Genomic DNA, 17,647 nt, shown 5'->3' with positions numbered 1-17,647 from the left:
GGGTCTTTACAAAGTGCCTGGCACCAGTAATTGCATTCTGCAGACAGAGGAATACAAATATATCCTTACTTGGACAACTGTCTCATTCAAGCAGAGAACGAGGACATTCTTCATCAACATCTGGCATTTGTAAAAAGACTTCTAACATGCCTAGGATACGCAGTCAACAAAAAGAAATCAAAACTAGTACCCTCACAAGAGATAACATTCCTCGGTGCAAGCTTGACTACAACTGCCCAGATGGCTTATCTCACACCAGACAAACAAAGACAACTGACTACCTATTTCAAAATGTTGGCAACAAAGGCCCAGTTATCTGCAAGAAAAATTCTGCAGGCTTTGGGCTTCATGGCATCCAGCATCCTAATAATTCCATATGCAAGACTGCATATGAGGAAACTTCAATGGTACCTAAAAAGTGTTTGGACTCAACATTGCCACAGCCTGGAAATAGTCATTACTCTCATTCCCTGCCTGCAACAGGAGTTTCAATGGTGGGCAAAGGCTTGTCACCAGAACAAGGGACATCCATTCACATTACCTCCAGCCAGGCAGACACTAACAACGGATGCATCAGATTATGCCTGGGGAGCCCACATGGCAGGAAGAGGCATTCAGGGCACGTGGTCCTCAAAACCAAATGCATCTACATATCAATCAAAAAGAGATGTGAGCTGTTCAAAATGCCTTGACAGCCTTCAAGGACCTACTTCATCTGGGACAACTACTGACAAAGACAGACAACACCACGGTCATGTGGTATATAAACAAGCAGGGGGGCACACATTCTTACCCCCTTTGCAGACTCGCCATGACCTTGTGGGACACAGCTTTGACTTACCAAGTACATCTGCAGGCACAATTCCTGCCAGGAAAGGAAAATACTCTGGCAGAAGAACTAAGCAGAAACCTCATGGATCCCCACGAGTGGATGCTGGATCCACAAGTCTTCAGCATGATAAGGAAATGGGGATGCCTGGACATAGATCTATTTGCCTCCCCTCTCAATTACCAACTAAAAAGATTCTGCACAAGGACTTATCACAGACAAGCATGGAAAGTGGTCGCCCTATCTTTCAGCTGGAAAAAACTATCTGTATGCGCCTTTCCTCCACTGCCTCTCCTACTCAAGGTGCTCCTAAAGGTCAGACAGGAGAAGCCAAAGATGATACTGATTGCCCCAGACTGACCACGCCAGTACTGGTATCCAATACTAAGGAACTTATCTCTATACCTGGCTTGGACCTTACCTCAAATACCTCGACTACTGTCCCAGCAAAACAATCAGATCATGCACAACCAACTCAGGACATTAAACTTGGCAGCATGGCGGATAATGTAGACATACAAAAAACACCTCTCAGTAAAGCTGTGATGGATGTCATTCTGGAGGCCAGAAGGCCTAGTACTAGAAAGTCTTATGCTGGAAAATGGAAGAGATTCTGTGCCTGGAACCAGGCACAAGGAACTGATACACCCTACCTCCTTTTGAGCCAGTTGCTATAGCTGATATGAAGTTTTTATCGTGGAAAACAGCTCTGCTCTTAGCAATTTCTTCTGCAAGACGAGTGTCAGAGCTACATGTGCTCATGGCTGTGGAACCTTTCATCATTTTTCATCCAGACAGGGTCTCCCTGAGGACAAACCCAACATTTATGCCTAAAGTAGTGCCCAGTGTGGCTCTTAACCAAGCCATCCATCTGCCAACCTTTTACCCAAATCCACAGAACAAGGGGGAGAGAATTCTGCATTCTTTGGACATGCACAGACAGCTTAGATTCTACTTGGACAGAACCAAAGTTTTCAGGAAGACAGAGCAATTACTAGTGGCATATGCTGCAGGATCACAAGGAAAGCCTATCTCAAAGCAGACTGTTTAAGTGGTTAAGCCACTGCATTTGTTTCTGCTACTTACACCATGGCAAGCCAGTGCCTAAGGGCATTAGGCCCCATTCCACCAGAGCTGCAGCCACCTCAGCAGCCTTTCTCTGGGGAGTACCAACCAGAGACATTTTAGAGGCGGCTACTTGGAGTTCAGTGCACACCTTTACAAAGCATCATCTGCCACTCTACTCTAAATCCAGGGCAGGCTTTGCCACTGCAGTTCTGCAGAGCCTCATAGCCACTCCTACTGCTGTCTAGTTCCAGCCTCCCAACCACAGCTTTGGGACTCTACCCAATTGTAGTGACTGCAACAGTGAAACACGAAGAACATAGTACAGTTGTGTACACTTACCATAAATGTAGATGTTAGAGTGTATTCACTGTTGCAGTCCAGGTTACCCACCCGCCTTCCCCCTTTTTTCTTTTGGATCTTATCTTTCCTTCTCTGATTTATACTACCTATGTGGTGTATTTGCTTATAGATGAAGGTAAAATTTATATTGATGTATTTCTGAATATATATATAAAGTTTGGCTACCCTTTTTGGGGGCACCTGACATCTGGGGCAAGAAAAACTGAAGAAAATGACGTTGGCTGCTTCTTTTATACCCTGACGACCTGACATCAGGGAAGGGGTGACAGCAGCCGACGCAGGACCCAAGACTTTGGAATTCAGGCCGGCTGAGGGCAACCTGCCAGCAGGATTACCCAAATGTAATGACTGCAACAGTAAATACACTCAAACATCTACATTTATGGTAAGTGTACACAACTGTACTTTCCATCTGTAGGAGGTCATAGTACCTGTCTTGATTCTCAGAATCCTGGCAGCAATCCCACTTGAAGAAATCTATCATCTTCAGAATAGTCTCTCCAAAAACAATATCCTCCTGAGGGGAATCTGTACCATCCCCCAAAAGAGCAAGTGTCTATCCCGGCAGGGGGCTGCCTCCCAAACATCTCTGATGCTCAGGTGAAGGCTGCCCTCTCCAAAGCAAAAAACACTGCTTCCATGGGACCAAATGGCATCCCGGGTTGCGTCCTACATGAACTCCAAGAAGAACTAATCCCTCAAATAAAACAGCTGTACAATCTCAGCCTCACTACAGGATATGTGCCCACAGAATGGCTTACAGCAACAGTGGTCCCACTCCACAAAGGTGGAGCCTCCATGGACCCTGGAAACTATCGCCCCATAAGCCTGACTAGTTTAGTCTGCAAGGCTATGGAGAGGATCATCATGGAGCTCATAAACAAAGACATCGGGGACCTACAGACACTAGATCCTACCCAATTCGGCTTCGTCAAGGGCAGATCCTGCCTTTTGAACCTGGTTGACTTCTTTGAAACAGTCACCAAAGCTATAGATGAAGGGAAGATAGTCCACACAGCCTTTCTAGACCTAGCAAAGGCATTTGACACAATACCCCACACGGGCATCATAGATAAGCTATCCAGCTTAAATATAAACCCCTATGTCACAAGATGGGTCGCAAACTGGCTCAGACAGAACCCACAGAGTGAGAGTTGCTGGAGCCATGTCAGACTCAAAACCAGTCACAAGTGGTGTCCCACAAGGTTCTGTCCTGGGACCGCTCTTGTTCGGTATATACTTTTCCGAGGTACAGGCCAACGTGGGAGGACTATGGCTCACCAAGTTCGCAGATGACTGCAAACTGGGCGCCATAATCGACTCTCCAGCTGACACAAACATCCTTCAAAAAGGTCTCACAGAGACGGATAACTGGTGCCAGAGCCATGGTCTAAAGCTAAATGCCAAAAAGTGTATAGTCATACCCTTTGGCAAAAACAATGTGCCCACAAACTACCACATAGGCGGTAAACCATTAAGTACAGAGAAAGTAATTAGGGATCTGGGGACCCAAATTGATAGCAATCTCTCCTTTGACAACCACATTGCCAAAGTGGTTAGAAAGACCTTCTACATGGCCCACCTCATCATGAAAGGATTCACATCTAGATCAAGAGAGGTAATCGTGCCCCTTTATTCATCCCTCATCATGCCCATCATAGAATACAATGCCCCTTTTGGGATGTACCTTACCCGACACCTGCAGCAATTAGAAAGACCCCAAAAGTACCTCACCAAGAGGATCAAGGGACTCAAACAGATGCCATATGCTGCTCGGTTAAAAAAACTCCAGCTCTACTCAGTTGCATACCGCCTACTTCGAGGCGATCTATGCCTGACATATAAAGCTATGTCCAATCCAGAATTAATGGACATGCTCCACCTCAGTAAATCTAAATCCCTTAGAGCCACACGGTCGAGGACTTGAACCTCAGCACAGAAATAAATAGGACTTGCTGGAGGGACAGATTCATAACCCAGAGGCTCCCTTCGCTCTGGAATAGAATTCCAATTCATGTTAGGCAGAGCACCTCATTGAATCTCTTCAAGAAGAATCTTGAGTGGATGGGGGATCGTAGGTTTGTTCCGGGGATTACTTCCGTGTCACAATTAGACAGAGGCACAGTAAACTAAAACCGTAAAAAGGGCACAGTATACTCAAATCAAGGGGTGGAGTAAGCCAAACAAAATCGGGCTAGGCTTATAATTGCCCCTGGGCAGATAGCCTAGTATGAACCTATTAGATTCCTTCTCTGGAGAGGCATAACCCAGAGGAGAAGCTATTTGAGTAGAATAGGCAAGAGATACATTCTCTGATGAACCTTCCTCTTCAGAGGAGTCATTCTCTGCAGGCCTCTTCAAGGGGGTAGAAGGCGAAAGAGCCTGTGCCAGAAAGGAAGGGGCTGATGGCTGGCAGAGAGCCATGAAGATGTTAAAAATGCCTTTGGTAAAGGCCTGCCAATCGGGAATTTGATCAGGAGCCTGGTCCTGAGGAGCTGGGGAAACACGTTTAGTTTTTAGTTTCTTCTTCTTTTTGAGCCTCAGAAGCCAGGCAAAGAAAGGTAGATGGGACTGACATCAGGCGGCATTCTTCCGAAAGAACATCCTCATGAACCACAATTTGTGTGATGTCACGCGGGCCTTGAGATAACCAGATGTGGTTCCTTCCCCGGCACCCAAATTGGACACCTGCGAATTCCTTGGGATGTGCCATCAGATTCCTTTATGGCTTCCATCGTGGTACCTGTCGAAGGCGGCTCTGCAGATTCTAAAGCAGCCTCTGGGCCTTCATCAGCCTTGGGAGGGATGCCCGGAGTAGAGGGAGAAGCTGTCGGATCAGGCCGAGGCTTTTTGGCCATCTTGAGTTGCGGTCCTTCTGAAGGGCCTGATGTTGGTTCCATGTCTCAAGCTAAGTGTTTAAGGAGTTGATTCTCCAAATATAACCTAAGGGACGTTAGGTGGCTACAGAGGGTTTTAGGGACAAAGGCCTTGCAGATATTGCAGGATGTGTGATCATGGTCTGGGCCTAAGCAAAATTAAACAAACCTCATGGGTGTCTCTACGTGGAATCTGACTTCCACACTGACACTTCCCCTTCCTACCTGACATGCACTCACAAGAAAAAAACAACACAGTAGCCAAAAGGAAAAGAAAACCCCCCATACAGGTACTTATCTGAAGCACAAAAGCAAGTTCTGTGGCGAGCGATGACTAGAGCTGGCAGTCAGACAGGAGGCAGAAAAGTTCCGAGATAGGTACATGCTGATGCGTCCGCTTTATGCCAGACATGTTTTTATGGCCAATATATGCTGAGTGATGTGTGCCATCGCACATACCTTGCAGTAGCATTTAGATTTTGGTATACTGGCCGGACATATGAGTCAGCCAAAGGCGGATACCCTCATGTAATGAATACTGCAGCATGGGAATAGAAGAACCTACATTTTTACAGAAATGAACATGTGAATTTGACAAAGGATTTCAGGATAGACATTCGGGTCTATATTACGTCATTGAGCGCTTAAATAAGAGAATGATGATTAATCGACCCTATGTAAGCGAAAGCTTGCAATGTCGAAACCCTTGAACAGCGTTTTTTTTCCCAAGGGAAAAAAAAAATCTCTGTTCCAAAACAAACGAACAAAAAAAAAAACCCCTTTAAAACAGTGCAGAAAACTGCAAAGTAACGGAAGTGGGCTAAGCAAATGCTTTCCCAGGGAAAAAATTTACTTAAAAGCTGCTTCGCTATTTTACCTTTTCATTCTTTTACAGTTAATCAAGACGCATTCGACAGAATGTGCCTTCAATCATGCAGTAGGAACCCTAGACATTCATTACGGTATTTGGGGACAATGGAAAAGGGATAGTACTGGTTGTGTGAGGAGCTATAATAGTGATAGAAGGGGAAGACAATAATTAAGCAGTAACCCACGCCTGGGTGTGGGTAATGCTGGATTTATCCACAGTCGGTGTGGTTTGGTCACGAGGGGCGAAGCCTGAGTGGCCAAAGACAACTGTGGGTAAATCCAGCATTACCCACACCCAGAAGTGGGTTATTGCCATTATACAATGACATTATTTAAGAAGAAAAACAACTTTTCTTAAATAATGGCATTGTATAATGCCTCCGTCCTGCCCTTCCGCAGCTGTCCGATATCCTGGAGCAGTTCTGATGTACTGCGCATGCTTGCACAGTACATCAGAGCTGTATGTAGAGGAAGCAGCGGTGAAAGGAAGATCTCTGTTGCTTTTTTAAAGTTGTCTCACTATTTTAAATGAGTTTAACATAGCGAGATATGTTTAAAAAATGCAACGGCGAAAGGAAGATCTCCATTCCCTTTTTAAAGCTGTCTCACTTTGTTATACAAGTTTAACATAGCGAGACAGCTTTTAAAAAAAGGAACGGAAACAGGAAGATCTCAGTTGCTTTTTTTTTTTAAGATATCTCGCTATGTTAAACTCGTTTAACACAGTGAGATTACAGCAACGGAGCTCTTCCATTCTCCATTGCTGCCTAACACAAAAAAGTAAAGACTTATACTAATGGAAAAAGTCCAGGCGACCGGGCCTTTTTCCATTAGTATAAGTTGGATTTACAATGTGCACGCTGACCAGTCAACGTGCACTTTTTGGAATATTAATGGGGAGGTAGATTTGTAGTAGTAAAGATTATTGGTAGGGGAGGAGGATTAGAATAGTGTGTATTTACATTCCATGTAAAACTACCGTTGTGGATCTTAGGAGAATTTTAGAAGAAATAAGCCGTCATCAGGGAACATTATTTATGGGTGGAGTCTGGAACCTTATTTGGAATAATGAGGAAGTATCAGGGAGACAAAGAAGGGAAATATAACAAAAGATGGTAGATTTTTGACTAGGTATATGAAGATACTCAGTATGGACAATGTGAATTTAGTAGCAGGTACTCAGAATTTACATATTCTTGAAGATACAGTAATTGGGCTAGATTGGATAGAAGTAATATTTCTTATGAGCATGTGTTTGAGAGCTTTAAGACTGTCCAATAACTGTATCTGGTGTTGCACCATTAAAAGGTAAGGTAAAGATGCATGGGGAATTACATAACAGTTTATTTTTTTTTAAAAAGAGGAATTTAAAAGGGAGTAGTAGACTGATTTGAGAGATCTTGCAGAAAGAAATCGGAACAGGTAGTGAGATAAAATGAAAATGGAGTTTAGAAACAGAAATAGAGGGGCATGGGGAAAAATATTTAGAGGGGTTGCAAAGGTTTAGTGAAGTATTGCAGAAGACTAGGACTCTTGCAGAACAAGAGGAGAATCAACTAAAAGTGCTAAAGGAAAATAAGGGAGCATTTGGATAATTTGCACTTGTCAGTGTTCATGAATCTACCTACCCAAGGACTCACCCTTGTGTTCCAGGCCTTCTGCTAAGCTTTTCCACAAGGGGTCCTGTGCATTGTACATCCAAAAAAAAGAAGCTGCTCTGCCTGGCTCTGGTACCGAGAGACTGAGCCCTGACTGTGACCCAGGGGACTGGGGCTTTATTAGCAAACAGAACACTGGAGGAGCTAGGCAGGAAGGGGAGAAGTGAAGGGGCATGGCCCACTCCTCTATTGGAAAGGAGAGGGTGGTTTGCATGCAGTCAGTCACACAGGATGGTGCTGTCCCCCTGGTGCAGTTGGAGAGATCACCAATCATTCTGCAAGGGGAGAGGCAGGGCTGCTTGCAAGGAGGTCACCTTGGTGAAGATGATATGATATACTCTGCTTACAACCCTTTGCATGTCCCCCTCCCTGGCACTCTGCCAAGTATGCGCATCATTAGGTCTAAGAAGGAAGTAGAAAAGCCTTGAACTACCTTTGGTGGTTTCCTGGATGATAACCCCTCTGTCAGCTCTCACCCAGTTAAGGGGATGAATTAACTAATATGCTGAGATAGTGCCTGATGTTTTGCCAGAAATTAATGTTTAATAAAAAGGTTGCTTCTCCATGGGATCTTAACTCAGTTTTAGAAAAATTTACCCTTAGACCCTTTGAACCAGCTGCTCTTAAGTTTCAGTCTTAAAAGATGCTGTTTTGGTAGCTATTATCTCTGAGAATGTCTGAGCTCCAGGCTTTAATGTGCAAATAATCCCTGAGTGTTCCATCAGAACCAGGATATCTCCTTCATACTAACCCTTCTTTCATGTCTAAGGTGGTGTCTGAGCTGTCACTTAACCAAGCCATTGAGTTATTGGTTTTCTTTTCATAACTGCAGATCAGAGAAGAAAGTCCTTTGATGGGCATGGCAGAGATTTTATGTACACAGGACCAAACAACTTGGGGGGGGGGGGGGTCAGCTATATTTGTCTCCTACACAGAAGAGCAAGAGACAGAATCCCATTAAACAAGCAGTCCCTATCTAAATGGCTTGCTTATTGCATTTCTTTTTGTAGTTCTAAAGCATTTCGGAGCCCTCTCCACATGAACTACTGTACCCACCACAGCTCTCCTTAGGAGGACCATCACGCAGGCTATTCTTTAATCAGCTACTTAAAACTTCTATTCATACCTTCTCAGGACATTACAACTTGAGGGGTAGTCTGTATGACCAGGGTAAGATTGTTTTATCATCCTGCAGGGCCGTATCTGTAGATTTTATGCTTCTAACCATATTTCTTCATGCTTTGGGAGCTTTCTCTAAAGTAAGAACTGCAACAGTGGATCAGTTTTTCTAAAACATAGCTAAAATCCCACACTGGAACATAATGCAGCTGTGTTGGAAAAATGTCATAAATGTAGGTTGCTGAATAGGTTCACTGTTAACCCTCCCACCTACCCACATGTCTTTGTTTTGTGTCACTGTTTTGATCTGTTTTCCTTGGTCCTGTGTGGTGTGTTGGCAACAGAGCCATTTAACTGAACCTTCCCTCTTGTGCCATTTAACTGAACCTTCCCTCTTGTTTTGCTAGTAGGCTCCACTCTTTCTCTTATTTGTCTACTTCCTGTTGAAGAAGATTGGGGAACTCTGGAGTGGACCCTAAGGTTCAGAGGGCTGTTACCAGCTGGTTCTCACTGGAGCTTTGGTTCCATAGTCTTCTACTTGGCCAAGACAACAAAGATCTGATGATGGTGTCAGCTGAAGCATCTCTTATGCCAGCATGGTCTTTGCATATTGGTGAGAAGGTGTTGACGGACGCCCTAGGGGATGGCAAAGCTCTGAATGTGAGGCCTGGTCAGTATGGCTGCCTGCAGGCAGGAATCCCAAAAGTAAAGACTTCAACAGTAAATCTAACCACGCATCTACATTTATGGTTAGATCCTAACACATCTGTACTTTATTCACTGTATTCAGATATATTTAAGATGTTCTTCCTGTGGATCACTGTTGCAATCCTAACGTGTGGGTTCTCCTGCCACAAGTTGAGTCTGATGTCTCTCCGCTCTCAGAGATGAGCACCCTTCCCCCCTTGGCTGGCTGACATCACTTTATCTGAGATTTCTTCCTGCACTTGACATATAGGTGGCGTCTACATGTGACAGCTTTAGCAATTTCTTGCTGTATTGGTGAATGGTTCAAGAAGATTTTCAGCAATTTGCCAGTCCAGACCTACAAATGAAGGGTGAGCAGATTGGTACTCCAGATGGAAGCCATCCTTACCTCTTTTTGTTGCAAATCTGTATTGTATTTTTGCTGCATGTTTTGGTGTTTTGTAGCATTTAGGACATTTGGGTAGTGAATGCAATATACACAGATGCTGGGCATATCCAGCCTAAGAAAAGGAACAAGTATGCCTGTAGACTTTAGATCATTCACAGAGAGTACTGTGACCAGTGTCTTTAATGCCTGGGGCTAGAGCATGGCGTCATTAGTTGTGTGAGGTCAGGCCTTAATGCCTATTGCTAGAGCATGACATTCAGTTGTGTGATTGTCAGGCCTTGCTTCCTAGACTGTTAGGTGGCAGCAGAAGCTCTCTCCAGGCATACCTAACCAGAAAATTGTGGAACTGATAAATTGTGATTTTTGTGATAAATTGTAATTGTGCAGCAGAAAAGATAGTGTGGACATCTCCATAAAAAGAAAGAAATTAGAGAAGCAGATCCTTAAGGAGCAGTCTTAGGCGACCCTTGAACTGGCGAGTTCATCTGGACTGCTGAAGTTTTGAAGGTGTTATGTCTATGGAAGCATTCTAGCAGCCCAAGGCCCTGATACCTACTGCCAAAGTACGTCTCACTGCACTGTAGGGGGCCACCATTTCTTTGGTCTGTCCCATTGGAATCTAGATGAGACACTTCAGCATCATTTAATTAGTCAACAAGTGGAGAGAGATTTTTCCCATGTTTATTGTTGAAGACTAGCAAGAAGATCCAGGAGCACACACCTAGGATTCGTAATTTCCCAGCTACTGCATATTTTGCCAAGACTCTTGACAACTTGGCACATCAGTTTTCCATAGACCGAGCCAACCTCCTGCCCATGATTGGGATAAAATGGTTCAGGGTTTTATTCAGTTCAATTTTAACCTGTAGTTTTGATGAATGTTCACTACGTTACTTCTACATTTAGTTGCATAATTTCTATACATATTTGTTTTATGTTATCTGCAGTTGTTTATCAATGTGTATTTATTGATTGTTTTCACCACTATTTGTGCTTTTATTGCCTTATTGTATTTGCTATGTGTCCTGTCCCATGACTGAAAATGGGCTTGGGCACCAGTTCACATCCCTAGCTAACAAAAGTAAAAATCAGTAGCAAGAACACCCTGTTTTTTTAACTCACCTCAGAGGATCTGTGGTTTGGGAATTCTTTTGTTTGAGAAATGATTTGCAGTAGCAGTCTGAGGCCTGTGCTTCCCAGAACGGATAACTGGACATTTTGGGAATGGATCCTCCTATATCTGTAGCTATACCTCCAGTCTAGAAAGCAGTCTTTGACATCATTGATGCTATTCTTCTGAAGTCAAACTCCCAACTATGTCGCTAAGAGACCAGACCACTGTTATAAGGTCGAGAACCTGCATTAGTTCTTTCCCACTCCTATAGAAGTTCCATTGTTGACTTGGATACTGTGTTCCTGACATGTGGTGGTGGGGAGCTAGACTAGCTGTTGTGTGCAGTATGCTTGCCAGTGATAGGAACGGTTGATTGCTAGACACATTTGGCAAAAGCATTGGCCTTTAGGGCCTTGAATTGCTAGACTAATGCTTTGAAATACCAGGATCATGGGCTTAACCATCTCCAAGATAGTTGTGGGTTATATACATGGTAAAACTTTAAAGAGCTCACTCTTGAACCAAATCCAGATTGGCTGGAGGTGGGCAAGTATACCTTGAAAACAGAGTATGATACTGTTATAACATCCTGGGCTGCTGCTGTAAGGTCAGTTATTAGAAGGCATTCTTCGATTCATCTCTGTGGATATGAAGGCACAGATGTTCATCGTGTTTCACTGTTGCAGTCATGACTGTAGGGTTCTCCCCTGCCGGCAGGCAGTCCTCTGTCAGCCAGAATCCCAAAGTCTGGGTCCAGCGTCGGCTGTTCAGCCATGCTCCCTGGCGTCAGAGCGCCAGGAGTACAAAGCTGACAGCCGACGCCATGTTTCCCAGTCTTTCTTGCCGTGCAGTGATAGCAGTTCGCAAGTGCCGGTCGGTTGACTCCTGACAATTTTTTCTAATCAAACTTCAGTCCGAAGACTTTCTTCTACTCAAAGCTAAGTACCCCGTTGGGGAAACTTTTTTCTTGCTCCAGTCCGATGTCAGAAAAAGTTAATAATTGTATTTCATGTGGGAAGCAAATACCTCATAAGGATTTTTATTCTTACTGTATTCCTTGCTTAGGCCCTGACCACGACGTAGCTAGTTGTCTGTTTTGTGCTAGATTCAATCAACGTACTATTAAACGAAGGTACGATTTTGCTTTTCATTACTTCGGTAGGCGTTTTAATTACAAAATGTCGTCTGATACGGTTCCGGCTACCAGAGTTCACAAACGACGCAAGGGCAAAGACAGGCCTCCGAGGTCCAAATCAGACGATATCGCACAAGCGGAGCCAGCTTCAGGTTCGGCCGTCGTCAGTGAGGTGCTTTTGCAGCCCCTGTCGTCGGCCATTTTGGAACCGATAGCCGAAACAGACTCCCATGAGGAGCCAACTAGGCCTTTGAATATTTCAGTTGGACCTTCGGACAATGCTCCTTCGGATGGGTCCGGAGCCGCTGTGCAGGTACCGGCTTCCGAAGGGGTTTTCAGGCCTACTCAGCTTCTTATAAAGGCAAAGCCAAAGACTCCTTCCAAATCAAAGACTGCAACCCAGGCCTCTTTTGATCCGGCTCCCAAGTCTCAGAAACAGTTACTTAAAATGGCGGAGGACTTACTTACTATGATTAGGGGTTTGCATCCCCCTCCAGATAAAAGGCCAAGGCAGGAAGTTTATTATGACTGCTCTGATCAGGCTTCTGTTTCTTTTGTTTCTTCTGACCAGGAATATTCTTTCCCTCCTTATGAGGATTCTGATGCTGAGGAATCCATTCCTTCAGCTTCTCCCCCTGAGGATTTCTCTTTTGGGGAAACTTTGCATGAAATGAGGGAACATTTCCATTGGGAAGGACAGGAGTACTCGGAATCTAAGAAAAGACTAAGGGATTTTCTTCTTCCTCAACATAGGCCCCTGGCTATCCCTCCTATTTTGGATATTGTGGAGGATGCTTTTTCGGAGGCTAACTTAACTCCTGACTCTTTTCCTCCAGCTCCTGTTAAGCCAGACAGATACTATAGGGTTCCTGATTCCCACCAGTTTTTATTCAAGAACCCTACTGCTGACCCTGAAACCATTTCTCAGGGTCCTAAGGGCGTTAAGGCCGCTTCTGCTAAAAAAAACATTCCCACTGAGAAGGATTCCAGATCTTTAGAAAGGTGGGGCAAAAAAGTGTACACTTCTGCTACTTTATCTATTAGGGCTTTAAACTGTCAGTTTCATATGCTGAAATACCAGCAATTTCTCCTGTCTGTTTTAAAGCAAAAGCCAACTTCCATTTCCGCCTGTGCAGATGATAAGGAAATACAGGACTTATTGCATGCAACTGAACAAGTTGGGAAACATGGTTTACACTGTGGATTTGATGCCTTGGAGGCTTCTTGTAGGGCTGCTGCCTCTTACACAGTAATTAGAAGGCATGCATGGTTAAAGGAACAAAATTTGCCAGATCAGGTAAAGGCTAAATTATTGGATGCTCCTGTTCAGCATAATGTTTTATTTGGATCTAAAGCTGAAGACGTGATTAAAAAGATGGAGGACAAGGCAAAGTCCATGCAAACAGTTAAAGATTTCTTACAAGTACAGCCACCCAGATTTAGCAGGAATTGGCATACAAAAAATTGGTCCTTTCCCAATTCAGACAGGCCTCAGAGGGGTAGATATAGACGCCCCCGAGGTAGGCCTCAAGCGCAAGCCTCTTATAGACCAAGACAGTGGACTGCTTCCACCCCTAGGGGAGGAGAAGACAGGTCGCAAGCTCATAGAAAACAAACTCAATGACTCCCTCTGTTGGGCTGCAGGAACTTCTTGCCTGGAAGCCGCTTTCGGAGGAAAACTTTCTCTTTTTCATCTAAATTGGACTCCTATATAACCCAAGACAAGTGGGTTCTGGATGTGGTTTCAAGAGGTTACAAATTCCATTTTCATACCCCACCAAGGCCAAGTGGATGGCCAGATCTTCCAAAACATCAATGGTCAGAGGCATTAAACCAGGTGGAAGCTCTCTTGGCTATGAAAGCCATAGAACTAGTTCCACTTTCAGAGATGGGACAAGGTTTTTACTCAAGGCTCTTTCTAGTCCCCAGGAAGCAAAATTCATGGAGACCCATTCTGGATCTGTCAGTCTTGCACACCTTTCTAGAGATACCAAAATTCAAGATGCTTACTCTACAGCAGCTACTGCCAATGTTGACCAAAAATGCATGGATGGTAACTTTGAATTTAAAAGAAGCATATTTACACATTCCCATCAGACAGGAACGCAGAAAATACCTCAGGTTCAAGGCAGGATCGAGGCACTACCAATTCTCTGCGCTGCCCTTTGGATTGTCTACTGCGCCCAGGGTCTTCACCAAGTGCCTGGCTCCAGTAGTAGCTTATTGCAGACTCAAGGGAATTCAAATTTACCCTTATCTGGACGACTGTCTTATTCAGGCAGACAGCAAGGATGTCTTACTCCAGCATCTACAGTTTGTTCAGAATCTTCTCAAGTTCCTGGGATTCACTGTAAACATAAAAAAGTCAAATTTGACACCCTCACAACAGATAATTTTTCTGGGCGCTTCTCTAAACACAACAACCCAGATGGCATTTCTGACATACGAAAAACAGTTACAGCTGGCTTCAACTTTCAAAACCTTGGCAACTACAACTTGGCTATCTGCAAGGAGATTCCTGCAGGCTCTGGGTTACATGGCCTCCTGCATCCTTCTCGTACCATATGCAAGACCACATATGAGGCAAATACAGTGGTACCTAAAAAGTGTATGGTTTCAGCATTGTCACAGTCTAGACATACTGATCTCCGTCCTGCCTTGTCTTCAAAAGGAATTCCTTTGGTGGTCCAAGGCATGTACTCTAAACAAAGGAAAACCCTTCTGTCTGCCTCCTGCCACTCGGATTCTAACCACGGACGCCTCAGATTATGCATGGGGAGCCCATTTTCAGGGCAACTGTCTGCAGGGCCTTTGGACAAATGATCAGAAGCACCTGCATATCAATTTAAAGGAAATGTTAGCCGTTCAGAAAGCTCTATTGGCCTTCAGGAATCTTCTACAACCAGGACAACTACTGATATGGACAGACAACACCACAGTTATGTGGTACATAAACAAGCAAGGGGGATCTCATTCCTATCCCCTTTGCAGACTAGCCATGGACCTTTGGAACACAGCTCTAGCTTGCAATCTGGACCTTCAAGCACAGTTTCTACCAGGAAAGCAAAACTTCCTGGCAGACAGTCTGAGCAGAAACCTTTCGGATCCACACGAATGGATGTTGGACTCCAAAATATTCAAGATGATTACAGCAGTCTGGGGATGTCCTCACATAGACCTCTTTGCATCCCACCTCAATCATCAACTACAAATTTTTTGCACCAGGACTTTCCACGATCTAGCTTGGAAAGTGGATGCTCTATCATTCAGTTGGAGAAACCTCTGCCGATATGCCTTTCCGCCTCTTCCTCTTCTTCCACGGGTATTACTAAAGATCAAGCAGGACAAGCCCAAGATGATAATCTTGCTGGCCCCAAATTGGCCTCGACAGTTTTGGTACCCAACACTGAAAAACCTTTGTCTAGAGCCACCCTGGGTTTTACCACAGATTCCGAACCTTCTGTCCCAACACCAGGGTCAGATTCTACACTCCCATGTCAAAACTCTCAGCCTGGCGGCCTGGTTAATCCAGGATCTTTGATTCATTCTCTCCTACCCAAGCAGGTTATGGATGTCATTTTAGAAGCCAGACGTCCTAGCACTAGAAAATCTTATGCAGGAAAATGGAAAAGATTTTGTTCCTGGATGCAGGCTCAGGATTCTGATCCTCTTATTCCTAACATTCCTCAGATTTTACTTTACCTGTCAGACCTCTTACACAAGGGTCTCTTTCTCTTCCATAAAGATACACGCCTCTGCTATTTCTGCCCATTATAATACAGACCCTCCTATCTTTTCCCACCAGCTTATGAGACAATTTCTCAGAGGAGCTAAGAACTTAAGGCCCCCTAGATCTCCTCCTATTCCTGCTTGGGATCTCAACTATGTTTTGGAAAAGCTCACCTTACCTCATTGTGAGCCTGCTGCCTCATCTGACATCAAGTTTTTATCTTGGAAGACAGCCTTCCTGTTAGTTCTGACCTCTGCCAGGAGGGTTTCAGAGTTGCAAGCCCTTATGGCTGTGGAACCTTATATTATTTTTCATCAAGACAGGGTGTCTTTAAGGACTAATCCTACTTTCATGCCTAAGGTGGTTTCCAAAGTGGCTTTAAATCAAACTATTCACTTGCCAACTTTTTTCCCCACCCCTCAAAATAAAGGGGAAAGGATCTTGCATTCCTTGGATGTACACAGACAACTACGTTTTTACCTGGACAGAACCAAGGACATCAGGAAATCAGAGCAATTGTTTGTTTCTTATGCTTCAAGTTCCCAAGGTAAAGCCATTTCAAAACAGACCATTTCTAAATGGATTGCTCATGGAATCAGATTTTGCTATTCACACCATGGAAAGCAAATCCCAGGGAGTATAAGGACTCACTCTACCAGAGCTGCTGCCACTTCAGCTGCCTTCCTCAGGGGAGTTCCTACCAAAGACATTTTGGAAGCTGCAACTTGGAGTTCAGTGCATACTTTTTCCAAGCACCACAATCTACCTCTCTACTCTGTCTAGGGCAGGCTTTGCTTCTGCAGTCTTGCAGGGCCTTATAGCCGCCCCCTCTACTTTATGACCACCTCCCTTTATTTCTGCTTTGGGATTCTACCCTACAGTCATGACTGCAACAGTGAAACACGATGAACATAGTACAGTTGTGTACACTTACCATAAATGTAGATGTTAGAGTGTCTTCACTGTTGCAGTCTGGGTTTCCCTCCCACCTGTCCCCTCTTATTTTTTCTTTTGTGTGGTTCCTTTTTTCACCCTTCTTCTGCGGTGTATTTGCAAAGGGTATGGGACCTTACTCATTTTGGAACTTCTGACATCTGGGGCAAGAAAAACTGGAGAACATGGCGTCGGCTGTCAGCTTTGTACTCCTGGCGCTCTGACGTCAGGGAGCATGGCTGAACAGCTGACGCCAGACCCAGACTTTGGGATTCTGGCCGACTGAGGACTGCCTGCTGGCAGGGGAGAACCCTACAGTCATGACTGCAACAGTGAAGACACTCTAACATCTACATTTATGGTAAGTGTACACAACTGTACTTTCCTCAGTAACCAATTAGAGAAGGAGCTGCTCTTCAGACCCCCTACTTTTAATATGTTCAAAAAGCTGGAGGATAAAGACAAAACCCCAGAGTACTTTAAAGAAATGTTCTACACACTCGTTCTGAAGTACAAAAGAAATTACCCCTCCATTCTTTACTTTACCATATGCTGGGCAAAGGTAAACAACCTAAGGGTAAGGACGATGTTTCAGTGAAAATGGCTGCCTGGTAACCCCCCCCATTCCCCCCCCCCCCCCGCCCGCAGACTTCCAACAGTTTCACAAACCAGGAGTACCTTGTAGGAACCCTTTAACAGAAATAGTTGCCCAGAGGACAATAGTGACTGCCCCAGCTGAATAAAGCACCATAATGTTTTACTCAAGATTCTTTGTACCAAGAAGAGAGGAATGCTGGAGACCCGTCCTAGACCTGTCAATCCTAAACAAGCTTCTGCAAATTCAAGAGTTTAGAATGCT

At 44.4% G+C, this 17,647-nt stretch overlaps 1 protein-coding gene across 1 annotated transcript in view; it reads left to right on the top strand.

Moving 5' to 3' along the window:
* STK38 (serine/threonine kinase 38) overlaps nucleotides 1-17,647 on the top strand; it is a 1,097,533-nt gene that overhangs the window by 241,319 nt on the left and 838,567 nt on the right. The gene's annotated exons all lie outside the window — the stretch shown is intronic.

The sequence above is a fragment of the Protopterus annectens genome, chromosome 7.part0 (genome assembly GCF_019279795.1).
Source record: "Protopterus annectens isolate FY-2018-M chromosome 7.part0, PAN1.0, whole genome shotgun sequence".
Classification (NCBI taxonomy): domain Eukaryota; kingdom Metazoa; phylum Chordata; order Ceratodontiformes; family Protopteridae; genus Protopterus; species Protopterus annectens.
This window is presented reverse-complemented; position numbering and strand designations above follow the sequence as displayed.